The following is a 20498-nucleotide window of genomic DNA, read 5'->3' on the forward strand; positions in this document are numbered from 1 at the left end:
GGGGGGTGGATTGGGGGGAAGGCAGGGGAGTGGCAGGAGGGAGGACAGGGTAATCTGTGGCTGTTCTGTAAATTAAATTAATTATAAAATAAAAATATTTATAAAAAAATGAAACTATACTAGCATTTGGACTTCACTAGGATGTAACTATACTAACATTTGGATTTCTAGCATAGAGAAACAGTTTTGTTTAAGACATCAGCCTATGGCGTTTTGATATTGTACTAACAGCTGACTTTTATGTATACACTCCAGAATAGTGTGCTTTAGGACATTTGGCAAGAGGAAATCCCACTTCTGAAGACAATGTGCGTGCCACTTCATTCTTTTGGCCTTGCTGAAGAAAGTGATAATATAGGCACTCTTGACAATCTCCTGGCAGGTTGTTCTACTTTCTGAAGGGATCCAGGGCAGGGTCATCCTTCTGTGTTGTTCTTCCCAACTCCCTTGCACTGTCACTGGGGCCAGGGTTACTCTGATTTGGACTGTAGAAATAAATTAGATGGTCCCTGGCCTTTCAGCTCCAGACAGCTCTTGGAAGAGGTTTCTTTGCTTCATTAGATGATAAACACAATGCTTTATACCCTTAAAGTTCAAGGTTACCTCTGAGAGACTTACCAAATCCCTTGGCTTAATTAGAAGACCAGTCTCTGGAGGACAACTAACTCACAGTTGACTGATCCTCCTAGCCACACTTAAGTCTCCATCTGGTTTCCATGGAGTTCCCACTGGGTGACTTTTCCTCTAGAGGTTTCTCTACCAGTCAGGTCGGTGTGATCTCCAGCCTTGCTCTTCTTCTGATGCAAATACAAATGCATGGCCTTTGTTCTGTCTTGTTGCTAAAGGAGATGGTCTTGTCACCACTCCTTGGGCTTCTCTGCAAAGAACAGACTCCCATCTTCTTGGGAATAGCTGGTGAGCATTGCTTTTGGCCTTCACTTAAGAATTTCAGGACGATTGCCATCCTTGAAACTTTTGGCTGAGGTCTTGCCTGTGATTGACAGAAAGAGTGTACCTTGGAAGGTGGCCAGTCAACTAGCAAACTAATGCCAGGCTTTTAAAGCTTGGTTCAAGTTCCCCAATGTGTATGGTTTCCTTCTGAGAATGTGGCCACTTGATGGCTGTAAAGTAATAATAGCTGCTTGAGGTCTTACCTGGTTTCATCTCCTCCTCCTCCTCCTCCTCCTCCTCCTCCTCCTCCTCTTCCTCCTCCTTCTTCTAAAACATTTTCAGTTTGAAAGGGATTTAGACTTTACAAATTCACTTTTTCATATTTATGGTCTTGTATCTCTCCAGTCATCAGACAAAAAAATAACTTTGGCAGAAGTAAGGGTGGACAGGTCATTCTTATCTCTGTCAAACTCAGGGGAACTGTTGTCAGATCGCCTGACTTGTGTGACAGGAAGATTTTTCTTTCAGTCTAGATCCTGCTCCTTGGCAAACTGGATGTGATTTGTCTTAACACTCAGACCACTTGCCGGGGTGTGCATGGCACGTACGATACACAGTGTTTAGAAACAGTTTGACCTGTATTTATTCATGCTGATCTAGGAGCTGATTGGTTCAGTGGTCTTGAGTGCTAAGATCAGCAGCTGCTTTGCTTGGGTAATATGGGAGGGAGGATGATCAGTTCTCTACCTTTAGAGAAAAGTGGACCAATCCAAAGGGTCTGATAACACGAATTTACCCTGCAGAAGTGACTCATTCTATGGAGCTTGCCTAAGAGAACCCAGGCTGACCACAACAGGTGTGAGCATGAACACACTTCTGAGTAGAGCCCATAGGGTTGAATGGCAGCTTATGGAATCCATGGCAGCAATTGGGTCTGTATCTCTCCCATGTTGCATTACTTGTAACACTTTCCTCTACAGCTATCTTCCACCTTGCCTTTACAGTACTTACGTGAACATAGGTTTATTAGAGGCCAGGCAATGAGAAAGGATGCCCACAGGAGGGGAAGCAAGGCTTTAAGGGAGAGAGTAGGTGTGCATGTCACAAACATGTGATAGAAAAGTTGAAGGGCAGGACTGGGGGTAGAAGAGTTTAAATATGAATGAAGGACAGGGAGCTGGAAAGAGAAGGGTGTTCAGAGCCAACCCAAACCATGTGTGTGTGTGGAAATGACAAAAGGAAACCTGCTAATTCATATAGATGATTAGGACTTTTCGATGAAATTAAATTAAAAAAACCAAGAAAGGAAACAATTTTTATTTTGATTTAGATCTATATATACACATGCATACACTCACAACTGTGCATACATACTCACAGTGAGTCTTTTTCTCCCAGTAACTCATTTGGACAGAACTATTTTTTAAAAAAAATATTTTATTTTTAAAAATATGTCTGTGTGTGTGTGTGTGTGTGTGTGTGTGTGTGTGTGTGTGTGTGTATGCATACGAGTATAGGTGCCCATGGAGAGGGTGCTGGATTCCCTGCAGGTGGAGTCACAGGTAGCTGTGAGCTGCTGTCTGATATGAGTACTGGGAACCAAGCTCAGGTCCTCCACAACATCAGCAGCACATGAGCTTAACAACTAAGCCATCTCTCCATCCCCTTGACCAGATCGTTTTAATCAGAGAAGAGAAAGCAATCTGGATTATTGAAGGCTCATTCCAACAAGCAAGAGAACAAACAAAGAATTCAGAAGGATCCAGCCAAAGCCTAATCAAAACTAATACGTTTCAACTTTTATACCACCCGGGAAACAGTTGTAATAAAATTTTGTGAGGTGACCTGAATGTGGCTGATAGATCTGGTAATAAGGACAGATTTTATGACAATTACTTGAGGTACAAGCCTGGGGTTAGGACTTGGAGTTTAGATTTCTTTCTGTCTCTTAGAGCTCCTTTTCCCACTTCTAGAAGCTCCATTTTGTAGTTATCAGTTTGCTCTTGGTGTATCCCCCTCATGCTCATAGATTTAGCAGCTGGATTGACTCTTAACACTGGAGGAAGAACATTTGTATCCAGTGCTATTAATAAGCTCTTAGAAGGGTGGACAACCAGCTTTAGTAACTGGCCAACTTTTATTGACTTTGCAAAAATAGACCTATTACCTGGATAAAGGTTATAGCTTTTCCTCTGCTAGAGAAGGCTATCACTCTACTTCCCCCAAATCCAGACTTCCAAGTTTGGTGACATTCTGTAGAATGTCAGAATGTGACTGATGAATTAGCTGAAGCTTGAGTTTTTCAGGCCAGGGTTTCCTGTGAGAAGCAGATAGGCTCTCTGATGCCTTTTCCAGCACAATAATTTTAACCATTTGCCGATTGGTGATGAAGTCTACTGAGGCCAATACTAGATCAAGTCTGGTTTTTATTGACTCTCAGCCTTCATATCTATTATCAAGCAACACTTGAACTTGTTGAATGCTCACAGGTCTTGATACTCATCTGTACTTGCTACTGCAATGACATATACTCATGGGCTGGTAGATGGGGCACTACAATGGAGAAGTGTTTGGAACACCAGTGTTTAAATTTCTTAATGGTGTGATACCATCGCCTGGATGAATGATCCAATTATGAAGAGTAGAAAGACACGTGTTGTTTTTATTTAGATTTCATTTGTTGCCTTGAACTAGAAGGTGTCTAGTGGTTGGAAGAGACAAAGGCTCTGGTAACTGTCTCCCTCCAGAAGACAATCTCTAGAGGAAGAGCCACAGGAGACATTTTTGATTTTGGTCTGGGATTCTGATCTTTTATCTGTGTTTTACAGTGAAGTACTTCATGGTTTGGAACACTTTGGGTTCAACTACCCGAGTGTCTCATTTCTGGTGTCTACCTTTCCCTGCTTTGACTCCTTTTCTGACTTTGCTACTTCTTCTGACCTTTGTCTTGTTGCTGCAACACAATCCTGTTGTTATGGGGTGAATATAAAGTATCCTCCTCCTCTGCTTACAGGTCAAAGACCTCTCCCCCAGCTGGTAGTGCTATTGAGAGGTGATTGGCTCATGAATGCACTAACTCTATTAATGGATTAGTTCATTGATGACTTCATAGCTGGATGGGCTGTTCAGTGGTGAGAGCAGCAACTATGTTCATAAAAGAATTATTTGTAATAGCCAGAACCTGGAAACAACCTAGATGCCCCTCAACCAAAGAATGGATAAAGAAACCGTGGCACATATACAAAATGGAGTACTACTCAGTGGTTAAAAACAATGACATCATGAAATTTGCAGGCAAATAGATAGACCTAGAAAAACATCATCCTGAGTGAGGTAACCCAGACCCAGAAAGACAAACATGGTATGGACTCACTCATAAGTGGATATTAGATAAAAAGCAAACGATAACCAGGCTACAATTCACAGCCCCCGAGAGGCTGGGTAACAAGGAACATCCTAAGAGGGACACATGGATTGCCCTGGGAAGGGGAAATAGATGAGATCTCTTGGGTAAATTGGGGGCAGGAGTGTAGAGGGGAGGAGATGAGGGATGAGAACATGAGGGATCAGATGGCCAAGTTGGGGGAGGGATGGAGAGGGAGAGCAATGAAAGAGATATCTTGATAGAGGGGGAGCATTATGGGGTTAGGAAGAAACCTGGTGCCAGGGAAACTCCCAGGAATCCACAAGGATGACCCCAGCTAAGACTCCTAGCAATAGTGGAGAGGATGCTTGAACTGGTCTTCTCCTATAATAAGATTGGTGACTACCCTAATTGTCAACAGAGAGTCTTCATCCAGTAACTGATGATGGAAACAGATGCAGAGATCTACAGCCAAGTACTGGGCTGAGCTCCAGGAGTCTAGATGAAGAGAGGGAGGAAGGATTATATGAGCTCAGGGTGTTAAGATCATGATGGGGAAACCCACAGAGACAGCTGACTAGAGCTGGTGGGAGTGCACAGACTCTAGATCAACAGCTATGGAGCCTAAGCCCTCTGCATGTGGGTGATAGTTGTGTAGCTTGGTCTATTTGTGGCCCCTAGCAGTGGGACCAAGGTCTGTCCCTGGTGCATGAGCAGGCGTTTTGGAACCTATTCCTTGTGGTGGGATGCTTTGCTCAGCCTTGATGCAGAGGGGAGGAGTTTGGTCCTGCCTCAACTTGGTACACCATGCTTTTTTGACTCCCATGGGAGGCCTTACCCTTTCTGAGGAGTGGATGGGGGGGGGGGGTGGGTAGAAAGAAGGAGGGGGGAGGGAATGGGATGAGAGGAGGGAGGGGAAACTGTGGTTGATATGTAAAATTAATAATAATAATAATAATAATAAAAAGGAAACCCTACTGAGTGGTGGTGGCACACACCTTTAATCCTAGCACTCAGGATCTAAAGGGTCTATCTTGTCTCTGAGTCTTTTTTTCTCCCTCTTTCCTGCTTTCCCTCTTCTTCCCCTTCCTTCCACTTTCCCCCTCTTTCCTCATCCCCTTTTGACCACCATAAGGTGATCTGATTTTCTCTGCCACACCTTTCTGCTACTGCATTTCTTCCTTGCCACGGGCTTAAAAACAATGAAATCAGCTGACAGTGGACTGAAATCTCGGAAACTGTAAGTTAAAATAAATCTTCCCTCTTTTATGTTTCTTATCTCTGTCTAACATTTTATCACAGCAATATAAAGATAATGAACTCACCCACACATCTCTTTAAAACTTGTCTGTACAGGGTAAGGACACACACACAAAGAAATTTCTGGGCCTGGGCCTGAAGCTCAGTTCTTGGAGTTCTTGCCTAGCATGTAGGAGGCATTGGAGTTGATCCCCAGCATCTCATAAACCAGATGCAGGCTGTGTACCTGCAACCCAAGCATTTGGGAGATGGAGACAGAAGGACCAGGAGTTCAAAGTTACCTTTCACTATACGAATGCCAGCCTTGGCTACATGAAACCATGTCTCAAAAAACAAGCAAATAACAATGACAAAAAAGTAATCCCAGAATCTAGTGCCTATGGTGTCACACCTTGCACAGCCTTGGTACAGTGGGAAGGGGCTTGGACCCACCTAGGCTCAGTGTGCCAGGCTCTGCTGACTCCCCATGGGGGATGTGGGGATGCGTGGTGACTTGGGAGAGAGGGCTGGGGGGTGGGAGGAGGGAGGAGGGGGGATCTGTGGGTGGTATGTGGAGTGAGTAGAAAATTTCTTAATAAAGAAAAATGAAAAAAAAAAAAGAAGAAAAAGTAACCCCAGGCAGAAGGTGATGTCATTCCATTTGAGAGATGAAGAAACTGAGGTCTTGAGGACAAAGTAGTCTGCCTAGTGTCATAAAATTGGGAGGGCATACTCAGGTGTGGCTGATCTGTAGCCTGCTTTCTTCTCACATCCTCTTTCTTAGAAATGTATGCAGAAAGATGTATTAGAATGTTTGGGGATCTGTGGCCTGTGAGTGATGGGATGTGAATGCTACACTTCCATTTTCTATCCAGAGAGGACATATATATATATATATATATATATATATATATATATATATATATATATATATGAGCCAGTGTGGCCATCAGGGTATAAGTAATCTGTGGTGTCAATCCCACTTGCACTGTGATCTTGATTAACTGAGAGTGGTTCATTTGGATAATTGAATTGTCAAATGACCCGACAATCAGCTCAATAGACTCAATTTTCTATATGGCTATTGAAAATTTCCTTTTTGTTTCTGACCATATTCCTACCTCAGTTGTTACTATGCAATGCACTGTTGGAGCCATTATTATAATTTTGCAATAATAGCCATAGACAGTATAATAATAACATTGTAATATAATTCAGTTCTCCCTGCAACATGAGCTGCAAGGCCCAGAACACAGTTGGTCTTCAGTCCTGCTCTTGATCCCACTGAAGATCAGGCAGCATTCTTGGGCCGTGGGGGTGAAGCATGCAGTAATTAGTTCTCCCTGGGAGGAACAAGAGTGGCCACACAGACAAGGCAGAGAACTGACTGCATTGCAAGCCTTCATGTACTCCTCCATCCACTCATATAATAGAATAGAGCTTCTCTATTCTACTGACCTGAGGATAGCCAGATAGAAGTCTTCTGCAGTGATCTGCCTGCTTCAATTATAATAGAAGCTCAATGATTTAGTTAACTTGAGGGTCCAAATTGGCAGATTCTAGTCAATCAAGGGTTTGCTTGCCTGTGATTTTTTCATGATCTATGGACATTTGCTGAGCACCTTCTGTGTACAGAAAAGAATGTTCTTAGTGCAGAGGCTCCAGAGATGAATAAAGACTAAGGAAGCTGGTATCTCATGGGACTGCACAGACCAGGCTGGTGTTGGTTGACTTGTATGTTTAAGGTGGTGTGGATCCCCTTCTAGTCTACTAGAAAGAAGCCTCAGACCCATCACTGGCTTCTATGAATAGTTCAGTAGCCTGTGTGGCCTCTGTGTCATCATCTGTATGGTAGAGTGACTGATGCCATTCAGAGTTCAGTTAGAAAGACTAGAGGTCATGCATGAAATACCATGGCACATAACAAATGCTCAGTAAATGGTGGCTGGTAATAGTGCATCGTCCTTAATATCAGAGGAAACATTTTCTTCCTACTCCTTTCAAGACTAGTTTGAGACTAGGTAGTGCAATTTCTGTGAGCCCTTTTTCTAGCACGGGCCGAAAGCTAAGGCCACTGTAAACTGCAGGCTGAGGACAGACAGTTCTGTAAATATGTCCAGCCCAGTAACTGCTCAATTGAATGTAACCACCCGAATCATGGTGTGTCTGTGCACAGGCATCATGCAGAAGCTAGGATTTGCTGTGCACATTCATGCAGCCACACAGCTGCTGCATGGAAAGAATACCTAGCAGCATTGCTCCACATGCTTCATGTGGACTGACAATAAGCCAAAAGAGAAATGATGGATTTTCTCTTCTATGGAGAGGGGTGCAAGCTGCAAGGGGTCTCAGGATGCATGGTGGCTTCTGTGCACATGGTGGAAAGGCTATATATACTTGGGAGGTCTCTCTCTCTCTCTCTCTCTCTCTCTCTCTCTCTCTCTCTCTCTCTCTCTCTCTCTCTCTCTGTGTGTGTGTGTGTGTGTGTGTGTGTGTGTGTGTATGTGTGCTTGTGCAAACTCATATGTGTGGGCTGTTTGTGTGTTTGTGTGCCTGTGGGCCAGAGGACAGCCTTGGATATTTTTCCTCGGGAGCCATCCACTTTTCTTTCTGGGGCAGGGTCTTTCACTTGCCTGGTACTCAGCAAATAGGCCAGGCTGACTTGCCAGCATGACCAATGGATCCACAGTTTCTACTACTTCAGCACCAGGATTAAAAGTGTGCACAACCACACCTACTTCTAAAATACAGGTTCTGGCCCTTGCACTTGTGAGGGCCCTTTCTATAAGCCACTAATGTTGTGCTGCTCAATGAGACCCACACCAATCCTTAGCTAATGTCATTCACCTGCCATCAAGTCACATGCAGGTTCATCCTACAGGAGAAAGTGGGCCTGGGTTTCCAGAGAAGTCCCAGCATCTGGAATGAAGGTGACCAATACCTTTGAGTTTCTGGGTAGGATGGAGGAATGAGGCCAAGAAGAATGGACATGTCTGCCATGGCCTGGCAAGAGCTGGAGAGGCAGTGTGGGCCCATGCAGTACAGAGCATGATGGGTGAGGTCTAGGCTGAGGAAAAGGGGCAGAAGCCATGGTAACAGCAAAGGGGTTCTGCTTTTCTGCTCTGCCCATTCAGTATTTTTCCTACATTGCATACTTGCTTTGAGCCTTAACTCTCTTAGTTATGCCCATTTTGTCCTTATGGAGTCCCAGTGAGGCTCCAAGAAAGTAAACTGAGGCACAAAACTATTCCTGACTGTGAGATGTGGAGTGCTATTCCCACAAAACAGCATACTCTAGGGGCATGAATGAGACATGTCTCCCTGTCTTAGAAGCTGAACTGTTAAGATAAAAGGCTACTGGTTTTTAGGGAGACCTTTGTCCTTGACTTGCAGAGGGCTACTTATGTGTTCTTTCATGGACTCTGTTGAAAAAGAGACAGGGAGAGACAGAGAGGGAGAAGTTGAGGGGAGAGAGATAGAGATAGAGATAGTGAATAGATAGGTAGGTAGATAGATAGGTAGATAGATGATAGATAGATAGATAGATAGATAGATAGATAGATAGATAGATAGATAGATAGATGATAGATAGGTAGATAGAGAGAGAGATGGAGGACTATAGGAAGGAGGGAAGGAAAAGAATAGAGAGATCTTGTATTGCCTTATTGAAAGACCATCAACCCTTCAGAGTTAGGGCCTCATCCTTATGACCTCATGCTACCACATAAAGGTTATGTATCTATCTACAGTCACATTAGGGGTTAATGTTTCATCATACATGTTTTGAAGGGACACTGTCCAGTCCATCACAATCTCTGTGCCAATAAAAGCAGACAATTAAGTTATCTCTTGTTCTGCTCTCCTGGCTTCAACATACAAGAGGACAAGATGAGGTGGTCCTTATCCCTCCACCTCGGACTTCCAAAGACAAGAAAACAGAAGTCAAAGGAGGCCAAATTCCATCTTCTTGCTCCAGAGCTGAGGTCCATGCCTTGGGAAAGGGAAAAGGTTAACACAGATCTAGACTGAAGTTTAAGATGAACTGAGATTTTTATTAGTCAACCCCAACCAGAAAGGCCTAGAAGCTACCCAAGGCACTGTTAGAGCAGAGTACTGCTCTGCATGGAAGGAGCTGTATCAGGCATTGTAAGATCAGGGCACTCTCAAAGCTCCATCATTGCAAGAGTTGAAGTCTTCCTCTATGGCCATCTGCCACAGACTTCTCTGACATGCACCCCTGGGAAGTCCATCCCTTCATAGCACTGCTGCCAGAGGGCAGAGCCACAGGGGAATGGACAGCACTGTCTCCCAGAGGAGGACTGTCAGAGCTGGAGATCCAGGAGGGAACCAGGCACAGCTAGAGACCCAGGAGGCCAGCAGAGGACCTCAGTTGCATCCCAGTTGAGGGCAACAAAAGCAAACATTGCTTCCAGGAAAATGGTCTAGAGGCAAGGGGCACTTTGCCTGTTTCTGAAACCACAGTTTAGCCCAGGGTCATGGTTTCCTGGCTTTGGAGTTCACAAAGGGAAGAAAAATAATTGTTGAAAATCAATATAGGGCATCAGCTTTGTGTTTTGCCAAGAAAAGATAGGAAGGGAAAACCCTGCTGCTCTTTGTCATCATTCTTCCTGGATGGAAGGGATATTGTGACACCTCACCCCAACTCCGAGAAAAAAGGTCACAATCTCACAACAACAGAAGTCTTTTAACTTCAATCCATCTGGCCTTGGTGGCTTTTCCTGCTGATTTTGCTGAGGCTGACAAAAATTTCAGTTATCTGAGCTGGAACTTAGTTGATTCTCTCTCTCTCTCTCTCTCTCTCTCTCTCTCTCTCTCTCTCTCTCTCTCTCTCTCTCTCTCTGCTGTCTCTGCAAGTGGGTGTATGTCTGCAATATGCTGGTTCATGGGTTATGAGCAAAGGTACATGCCGGCATGTCCACGAGTGTCAGGAGGGGAGAAGACAGGAATGTGAGAGTATGTGAAGGAGCTACGTGTGTGAGTGTAGTGAGGGAAAAGGTGAAATGAATGAGTGTGTTAGCAAGTATGAGTGTGGAGAGAGGAGGTGAAATGAAATGAATGAGTGTGTTAGCAAGTATGAGTGTGAGGACAGTGGAGAGAGGAGGTGAGACATTCGAGTTTGTAAGCAGATGTGCATTTGGGGGAAGAAGTGAGATATGTGTATTAGTAAGTGTGTGTGTGTGTGTGTGTGTGTGTGTGTGTGTGTGTGTGTGTGCATGTGTGTGCACAGTATTCTCAGAGTCTTTTTCAAATGAAGCATTCCTAGTTTCTGAATAGGGGACACTTTAGTCCCTGTCAACCTCCACCTCTGTGCATTGTCCTCTCCTCTGCTCCTTCACTCTGATAGCAACCACCTGCTGACCCTGCCCCGGATGGGGGACAGCCAGTCAGCACCAGCAGCTCTCACACTTCCTGCCAAGAAGCATTGCTGCTCCACAGCAGATCCCTTACTGCCTCTGACACCTCCTCACTCTGGGGAAGCAGAACTGGGCCAAGCCTGTCCAGAGCGGCCGAGGGCTGGCTCCCTCGGGCTTGGCCCTTCTGAAGCTCCTCACATGGTCTCTGACCTTGAGTCAGTAAAACTGCCTTTCTGGCCTTCTGGATAGGAGGCAGCCATGGTTGATCTCTGAGCTTCCTGGAGTGACCCTTTGGCCCTCCCGACTTGCTCCTGACTTTGATTGAAACTCCAAGAGTGAACCTGAAGTTTGCCCTCACTGGTCCCCAGGGCACCCTTGACCATCCCTGTCATTGTCCATCAGGAGAGCAACTTGCTATATTTATTTGATCACATTTGGATTCCCCCGAATTTAGCATCATCTTTCATCCCTGCCATTCCACTTCATTTTTGTTTGTTTTTTTCTTTTCACTCTTCCTCTCCCACTGAGACTCTTTCCCAAAGGAGCCCACCAAAGGTCAAGTATGGGGACACCTCCAGAAAGGCTTTCTGCTTGGCACTGAGCCCCTGAAACCTCCCCCATTTTATGCAAAATACATTGCTCCCCATGCTCCCCAACTTGGCCTCTGCCTTGCCATTTGGCTGAGGTATTATAGTTTGAGCTTTTAAAATTAAAATTAATCTCTTCTGGCCCCCTGCGCTGATTTTGCCCAATTGTTTTTTAAAGCCTCACTTTTGTTGTTATTGTTTTTAAGTTTGTCTTTTTATGGAGTCATTTTTTAAAACACTTATTATTTCTCATTGATTTTACTTCCATGTTTAGTGTTTTCTATAAAAGAGGCACCAGGAAGCAGCTGCATGGTGCTGGTAGGGATGAATGGGTGCTGGAACCTGGGAAGTTTGGATCAATTCCCTGCGCTGGAGAGGGGAGCTGGGCCTGAAGTGTCCTCAGTAAACCCACTCTGCCTCTCTGAGTCACAAGTGTTCCCTTTGAAACATGGCTGAAAATTCAAGTACATGGGTTGCCATAGAATTAAAGTGGATGGTTGAGCCGGTAAAGGTGGTTGCTCCCAAGCCTGATGATCTGAGTTAAAGTCTCAGGACTCACATGGTAGAGGGAGAGACCTGACTTCTCTAATTGCACATTTGTGCTGTGACAGGCTCTCTCTCTCTCTCTCTCTCTCTCTCTCTCTCTCTCTCTCTCTCTCTCTCTCTCTCTCTCTCTCTCTCTCTCCTCTCTCTCAGTGCAATAAGAAACCAATGAAGAAAACAAAAAAATAAATTACAGCAGTGGAAAATGATCTCAGTAATTTGCATATGGACCACCTTACACTTTGGTCATTCTTAGTGATGTCCAACAATTGTCCATGCCTCTGTGTCTAAACTTTGTCATATCCCCTAGTGATGCTTGTAATTGTGCATCTGACCACCCCAGAGTCCTTTGTGAGCAGCTACTATGAATGCTCCCCACTCCCTCACATACATTCTATGTGTGGCTGATGTGTTCAAACTCTTGTCTCTGTTTTTAGCCTTACATTACATATACCAGTAAAAATGGCTGATTGTGACAGTTGATACATTTTTTTGAAGAGTGAGATTGCATTCCTCATGCCTTTGTTTGGAAATTTCTCTCTGATTTTATGTTCTTATCCATGATATTTTCTAGATTGTTTTCCATGACTATAATGAAATACCTTGGCTTGGATATTGTCTTAGTGTTCTATTGCTGTGAAGAGACACCATGACCATGGCAGCTCTTATAAAAGAAAGCATTTAGTTGGGGATTGCTTACAGTTTCAGAGGTTTGGTCTATTATCATCATGGTGGGGAACATGGAGGCATGCAGGCAGACATGGTGCTGGAGAAAGCAGAGAGCTCTACATCAGATCCACAGGTAGCAGGAAGAGAGAGCTGCTGGGCCTGGCTTGGACTTCTGAAACCTCGAGGCTCTACTCCCAGAGACATACTTCTAACGAAGCCATACCTCCTAATCCTAAGTAGTACCACTCCCTGATGACTAAGCATTCAAATATATGAGCCTATGGGGGCCATCCTTATTGGAACCACCATAGGTATTTTATAAATATCAGTACTAGAGATTCAAGGCCCTTGCTCTGGTGAGGATGTCATGGAAGGTAGCATAGTATAGCAGGCATGCTTGTGAAAAGGATAGATTACATGCTGAGACATTAAACCAGAGAGAGAGAGAGAGAGAGAGAGAGAGAGAGAGAGAGAGAGAGAAGGAGTCAGGGCTGTTCTTCCACTTCTTGACTACCTTAATCTCATCTGAGAGCACAGCCCCAATGATCTAAAGACCTCCCACCAGGCCCCGCCTCCTAATAATCCCTCTTCTCTTGTCACCACACTGTGGACCAAGTTTTTAGTATATGCAAGTGTAGGGAACTCACCACATCCAAACCACAGCACCCAGTGCCCTGGCTGATTTCCTGGTCATCTTTGGGCTTATGTCACACCCCATCTCCTCCTACCAGCCTTTCTTGGTCCTGCAGGGTAGAGAGTTCCACAGTCATTTTTGTTCTGCTCTAGTACTATTGGTGCTGGCCACACTTCAGATCATACTTCATGCAGCAAAAACTTGTCCACGTCACCCGCTTTCACCAAAATCAAATATAGACCTCTTAACCATTTGGGGGGGGTGGTGGTCAAAGGCTCTGTTGAGGGTCAGAGGAGTATGCACACATATTAACACTTTGCAAGTCATTTCTAAGGCTTTCTGCCTTCTGAAGCACACCCATGCCCACCTGAGGGTTGCTGAATGGTGCAATGTGCACAAACACACGCCTGTGTATCCAGAGACCAGTTTTGACACCGAGCTGGACGCTCTCAACTCATTAGCAAAGTTGTTTAAACTTCTAGAGAAAGATGAGACCAAGAGAAACTTTCTTGTGAGTTACTAGGTAGAGAAAGTGCTTAGCACAGGGTCTGATAAGAGCCTGATAAATACTGGTTATTCTTTTTCTTATTATCATGAATAATTGATGTGCGCTGAGGGAGCGCTGCAGCCAGAGCAAAGGAGTACCAGCTAGGAAGGCATTACCTGGGTGCCCCCACCCCATGCCTGGCCCTGTCCTGGGGTTATCACGTGCTTGCTCTCATCTCCTTGGAGGGAGCCAGGAGAGGAACTGGCTCATGCACGTCCTATTTTCCAATGAGAACACCGAGGCTTTGAAAGATTGCATCTTGTGCCCAGAATGCTCCGCTTGTGGGCAGCAGAGCAGATTTTGCCGGCGGCAGCGGTTTCTTTCTTTCTTTTTTTTCCTCTTCTGTATTTCCCTGGATGAAAGTAAACAAACAAACGGAGGCCTAGTGAGGTCTTTCTCCCGGCTTCCCTTAAAAAATATTTAAATTATCTCTCCGCATTTTAATAAAATGATATTGACTTTAATTTTCATCACTTTCAGCAATGTTACAAAGCTACCTGTGAACTTTTCTCAGCCCATTAGTTGCTTGGGTGGTTAATTACTAGCCATTAATTTTGGTGAGGCTTTCTGCAAAGTGACGGCACAAAGAGTCATCTACCTGTTTATTCATAGTGTACACCAAAGACCCATTTTCCTTTGCAACAACCTAGTATTAAGTATCTGGCCTGTTTTATTTATTTATACAAAAATGCCCTGACCTCTGAAGGCCCCTCGCTTTTCATCCTGGTTTCAGAACAATTCATTCATGCCTTTTAGAAACTATGCAAATGAGCTCCCCTTGATTTGAGAGGATTTCTCTAGAATTGATTTTGGGATTCTGTATTAATTACCACTCCTCAGGCACAGGGGCTGTCACATAATGGATATATTTAGCAAGAATGACACGACTGATAATTATGTACAAGGAGCCTCAGAAAACAGATTGTTTACTTTGATGTTTAATTTCAGCAGACTCCTTTAGTTTGTTAAACTTAATCAAAAGCAATCAAAATACACTGGTGTGAATTACAGCGAATTAATTTCAATCCAATGGAAAATATTGTATCTTTCAAATTTGTATGTTGAGCTGGAATTTTCGAATGATCCACTCCAAGAAGGAGAGTAGTATGTTCTTGTTGTAGAATGAGATAAAACAAAAACTAGCATGTTGGAAATGTACAAAAGAAACAAACAATGGAAAAGAGCCCCCCCAAAAGACACAAGTAACACCTACCCAGTCAGCCGTATACTCAGAAGTCCCATAAAAATATTAAACTGGAAACCATAATGTATAGGACCTAACATATATGTATAGGACCTAACATATGTGTAAAGGACCTGGTGCAGACCCAGTTCATACTGCTTCATGCATGTGAATTCATAGGAGCTTTGATCATGTTGACTTAGTGGACCTTGTTTTCTTGGTGTCCTCCATCCCTTCTGGCTCTTACACACTTTCTGCCTCCTCTTCCACAGGGTTCCCTGAGGGGAGGGATTTGATGGGGATACCCATTTATGGCTGAGCATTCTAAGGTCTCTCACTCTTTGTGTAATGTCTATGTGGGACCTCTATATCTGTTCCCATCTGCTGCAGGAGGAAGCTTCTCTGATGATAGCTGGACAAGGCGCTGATCTATGAGCACAGCAGACTATCATTAGGAGTCATTTTAGATATTGGATGGTTACTCCCACAAGCTTTGTGCCTCCATTGCCCTTGCATATCTTTCAGGCAGGCCGCCATTGTAGATCAAGGGTTTGTGGCCAGGTTTGCATTTTTTTGTTTTGTTAGTGTGCATATAGTACCTTCCTGTACCAAGTTTCTGTGATGATGGCTGAGCAAGGAACTGATCTATGAACATAGCAGAATGTCAGTAGAAGTCATTTTATTGCTACATTTTTTTTCCCATAACACTAGCATTTTGTTTTTCCTAGATCCCTGGGATGTCTAGTCTCAGGTTCTTGGCCATCCAAGCAGTGTCAGGTATGGGTTCCATCTCATGGAAGTGGGTCTGTACCACAGACACTAGAGCATAGGGGTGAGGCTCTATGGAGGCACCGGCTGGACTTCTCTATATTCAATGAATTACGTAGGTGTGGTCTTCAACAATAGGGCCTCGCTGTCAGTTTGTGGAGAGCAACCTATAGTCTTGACAATAGACTGGAGATTGTTTAGGGATTACCATGGGACCCCTTTGGCCAACAACTCAATTAGATGTAACCCAATCCTGATACTAGAAGCTTTATTTGGTGAAAAGAAATGTCCAGTTGGGACTCTGTCTCCCCCATCATTTGGTGATTACATTTAGATCTTCTTCATATCTGTATGTATTTTAGGAAGCTTCTACTGTATTCAGTTTCCATACTAGCCCTCAAAGGAGCCTTAATTTCAGCTATTTCCCCCACATTTCCTTCTTCATCACAGTGTCCTTCTCCCTTCTTCCCACTTGATCCTCTCATTCCAGCAGCCCCCCATCCATCCTTAATTATCTTATTCCCCTTTCCTAACAAGATCTGTCTCCCTAGTCTCTTACACTATACCCAACATTTATGATTCTACAGATTGTACCTTGCTTATTATTGACTTAACAGCTAATATCCACATACAAGGAAATACATACCATATTTGTCTTTCTGGGTCTGGGATACCTCACTGAGGATGATTTTTTCTAGTTTCATTCATTTACCTATGAATTTCACTTTTTAAAAACAGCTGAGTAATACTCTATTGTGTAAATGTACCACATATAAAAAAAGTCCGTTCTTCTGCTGTAGGATATCTAGCCTGTTTCCAGTTTCTGGCTATTATAAATAAAGCAGCAATGAACATGGTTGAGCAAGTGTTTCTGTGGTAGGATGAAGTTTCTTTTGGGTATATCCCCAAGAGTAGTATAGTTGGATCTTGAGGTAGATCAATTTCCATCTTCCTGAGGAAGCGCCACACTGATTACCATAGTGGCTGTACAAGTTTTCATTCTCATCAGCAATGATGGAGTGTTCCCCTTATTCCACATCCTCACCAGCATGAGCTGTCACTTATTTGGTTGATCTTAACCATTAGGATGGGTCTAAGATGAAATCTCAAAGTAGTTTTGATTTATGTTTCCCAGATGAATAAGGATGTTGGCCATCCTTAGTTCTTTAAGTGTTTCTCAACCATTTGAGTTTCCTCTTTTGAGAAATCTGTTTAGATCTGTACCCCACTTTTTAATTGGGTTATTTGTTTTCTTAATATCCAGTTTTTTTGAGTTCTTTATATATTTTGGATATTAGCCCTATCAGATGTGTAGTTGGTAAAAGTCTTCCCCATTTTGTAGGCTGCCACTTTGTTTGAATGACAGTGTCCTTTGCCATGCAGAAACTTCTCAGTTTCATGAGGTCCTATTTATTAATTGTTGTTTTTAGTGCTTGTGCTAACAGTGTTCTGTTCAGAAAGACTTTTCCTGTGCCAATGAGTTTAAGACTACTTCCAGCCTTCTCTTCTATCAGGTTCAGTGTATCTGGTTTTATGTTGAGGTCTTTGACAGATTTGGAGTTGAGTTTTGTGCAGGGTGATAAGCATGGATCTATTTGGAGTCTTCTGTGTGCAGATAGTCAGTTTGAGTAACACCATTAGTTGAAGATGTTGACATTTTTGAGTAGGTATTTTTGGCTTCTTTATCAAAAATCAAGTGTCCATAGGTGTGTGGATTTATGTCTGATTCTTGAAATTGGTTCATCAACTCATATATTTTTATGCCAATTCTATGCTGTTTTTATTATTATAGTTCTATAGTATAATTTGAAGTCTGCGTTGGTGATGTTTCCCATAGATCTTTTATTATTCAGGATTGTTTCAGCTGTCCTGGGTTATTTTTGTGTTTCTATATGAAGCTGAAAATTATCCCTTCAAGATCTTTGAAGAGGTGTGTGTGGTATTGTATTCCCCCAAATATTGTGCATGCTAATAAATTTATCTGGGGTCAGAGACAGAGCAGCCACAATATTAAACATAAAGGATAGGCAGTGGTAGCACACGCCTTTAATCCTAGCATTCTAGAGGTGAAATCTATGTGTTCAAGGATACAGCCAGGCATGGTGACTCAGGCCTTTAATCCCAGAAAGCAAGCCTTTAATCCCAGGGAGTGGTGGTAGAAAGCAGAAAGGTATATAAGAAGTGAGGACCAGAAACTAGAAGCATTTGGCTGGTTAAGCATTTGGCCTGGCTAAGCATTCAGGCTTCTAGCAGCAGTTCAGCTGAGAGCCATTGGGATGAGGACACAGATGCTTCCAGTCTGAGGAAACAAGACCAGCTGAGAAGTTGGCCAGGTGAGGTTAGCTGTGGCTTGTTCTGTCTCTCTGATCTTCCAGTGTTCCCCCCAATACCTGGCTTAGGTTTGATTTTATTAATAAGACTCTCTAAGATTCCTGCTAAGGTGTGTGTTGGAATTTTGATGGGGATTGCATTGGATCTGTAGATTGCTTTTGGTAGGATGGCCATTTTACTATGTTTACTATGTTTATCTTTCCATCTTCTGATGTGTTCTTCAATTTCTTTCTTCAGTGTCTTGAAGGTTTTGTCATGAGAGTCTTTCACTTGTTTGGTTAGAGTTACCCCAAGATATTTGATATGACTTGAGGCTGTTGTGAAAGGTGTTGTTTCCCTGGTTGTTCTCAGTCTGCTTGTCACTTGTGTATAGGAGGGCTACTGGTTTTTGTGAGCTAATTTTATGTACACCTACTTTGCTGAAAGTGCTTTATCAGTTGTATGAGTTTTGCTTCCTAGGTCCATATTCTTGGAATATCTTTTTCCCTCCTTTTACCCTGAGGTGATGTTTATCCTTGGTGTTAAGATGTATTTCTTGGATATAGCAGGATGGATCCTATTTTTGCATCCACTGTATTAGTCTGTGTCTTTTTATCAGGGAATTGAGACCATTGATTTTGAGAAATATCCATGAGCAGTATTTGTTGATTCCTGTCCTTCCCTTCCCTTCCCTTCCCTTCCCTTCCCTTCCCTTCCCTTCCCTTCCCTTCCCTTCCCTTCCCTTCCCTTCCCTTCCCTTCCCTTCCCTTCCCTTCCCTTCCCTTCCCTTCCCTTCCCTTCCCTTCCCTTCCCTTCCCTTCCCTTCCCCTCCCTCCTTCTCTCCCCCCCTCTTTCTTTCTCTTAGTGTGTATTTCCCTCTTTTGATATGCTGATCTGGGATTATTTATTCCCTGGGTTTTCTTGGGTGTGGTTAGCCTCTTTAGGTTGGAATTTTCCTTCTAGCACCTTCTGTAGGGCTGGATTTATAGACAGACATGGCTTAAATTTGGTTTTATCATGTATTGTTTTGTTTTCTCCATCTATTGTGATGGAAAGTTTTGTTGGTATAGTAGTCTGGGCTGGCATCTGTTGTCTTTTAAAGTTTGTAGAACATCTGTCCAGGTCCTTCTGGCTTTTAGAGTCTCCATTGAGAAGTCAAGTCTGCCTTTATATGTTACCTGTTCTTTTTTTTTTTTTTTTTTTAACTTATTGATTCTTTGTGGGTTTCACATCATGCATCTTGATCTCACTCATCTCCCCACCATTCCTTCCCATCCATCCTCTACCCTTGCAACCTACCCCCCACCCCCAGATAAAACAAAATAAAATTTAAAAGAAAAGAGAAAAGAAAAAAATCTCATCATGGAAGCTGTAGTGTGACACAGTGAGTCACACAGTATACTCTACTTGTAAGTGTAGATTGCAAAGAGTCATTGCTTTGATTCAAGGCCTCTGGTTTTTGCTACACCATAGATACTGAGCTCTCACGGGGGCTCCTCTTGGATAGCCTGTTATTGTCCTGTGTCATGGAGATCCTGCAGCTTTAGGTCTACAGGGCTGGCCCTTCATGTGTTTCAGCAGATCATAAATGGGGTGAATGATGGGATGGGCCAACTCATAGGCCTGGTTCTGGTTCTGGGTCTGGGTGGCTGCTAGGTTGGTTAGCCAGCCAACTCTCCCTCATCCTCAGCACCAGGGTGAGCTCTCTCGCACTGCCATGGCTAACTCACCCTATGTAGTAAACAGCAAGAGACTGGCTGGTTCTCCTGCTCTCATGTCCTTGGGGCCAGCTCATCCACCAGGGCTATACCACCAGGGATAGCTCCTCTGGGTTGTTGAAGAAATGTATAGTGGCCACTTTGTGGAGTGCTGCAGCTAGTGAGAGGCAGGGCCAGCTCTCTCGCTTCCGTGACCTCAGGAACAGCTCTCCCACCTGCCATAGGCCTCAAGGGGTAGGGGTAGGGGGCTTCTCTACCTTGCCCATGTCACCATACGGCAGATGAAGGGGGAGGCCAGATCTCTCACACTTACGTTCTCAGGTCCAGTTCACCTGCACCTCAGTCAACAGGGTCAGCTCTATTGTGCTGTCCAGGTGAGATGCCGGCCTGTTCTCCTTAGTGCAGGGCCTGCTCTTTTGAGTGTTGTAGCCGGTGAGAGATAGGGCTACCTCTTTCACTCTCATGACCCAGGGGTCAGCTCTCCTGCCTGCCGCAGGCAGCCAGGGGTAAGAAGAAGCATCTTTCCACCGCCCATGCCACCCTCATGACAGACTAGCAGTGGGGTCAGGTCTCCCATGCTCATGGCCTTGGGGCTAGTCCACCTGTGCCCCCGCCAGCAGGACCAGCTCTACCGTGTTGTCCAGGTGAGGTCCAGGGCTGGCTCTCCTCG

The sequence above is a fragment of the Peromyscus maniculatus genome, chromosome 9 (genome assembly GCF_049852395.1).
Source record: "Peromyscus maniculatus bairdii isolate BWxNUB_F1_BW_parent chromosome 9, HU_Pman_BW_mat_3.1, whole genome shotgun sequence".
NCBI classification, from domain to species: domain Eukaryota; kingdom Metazoa; phylum Chordata; class Mammalia; order Rodentia; family Cricetidae; genus Peromyscus; species Peromyscus maniculatus.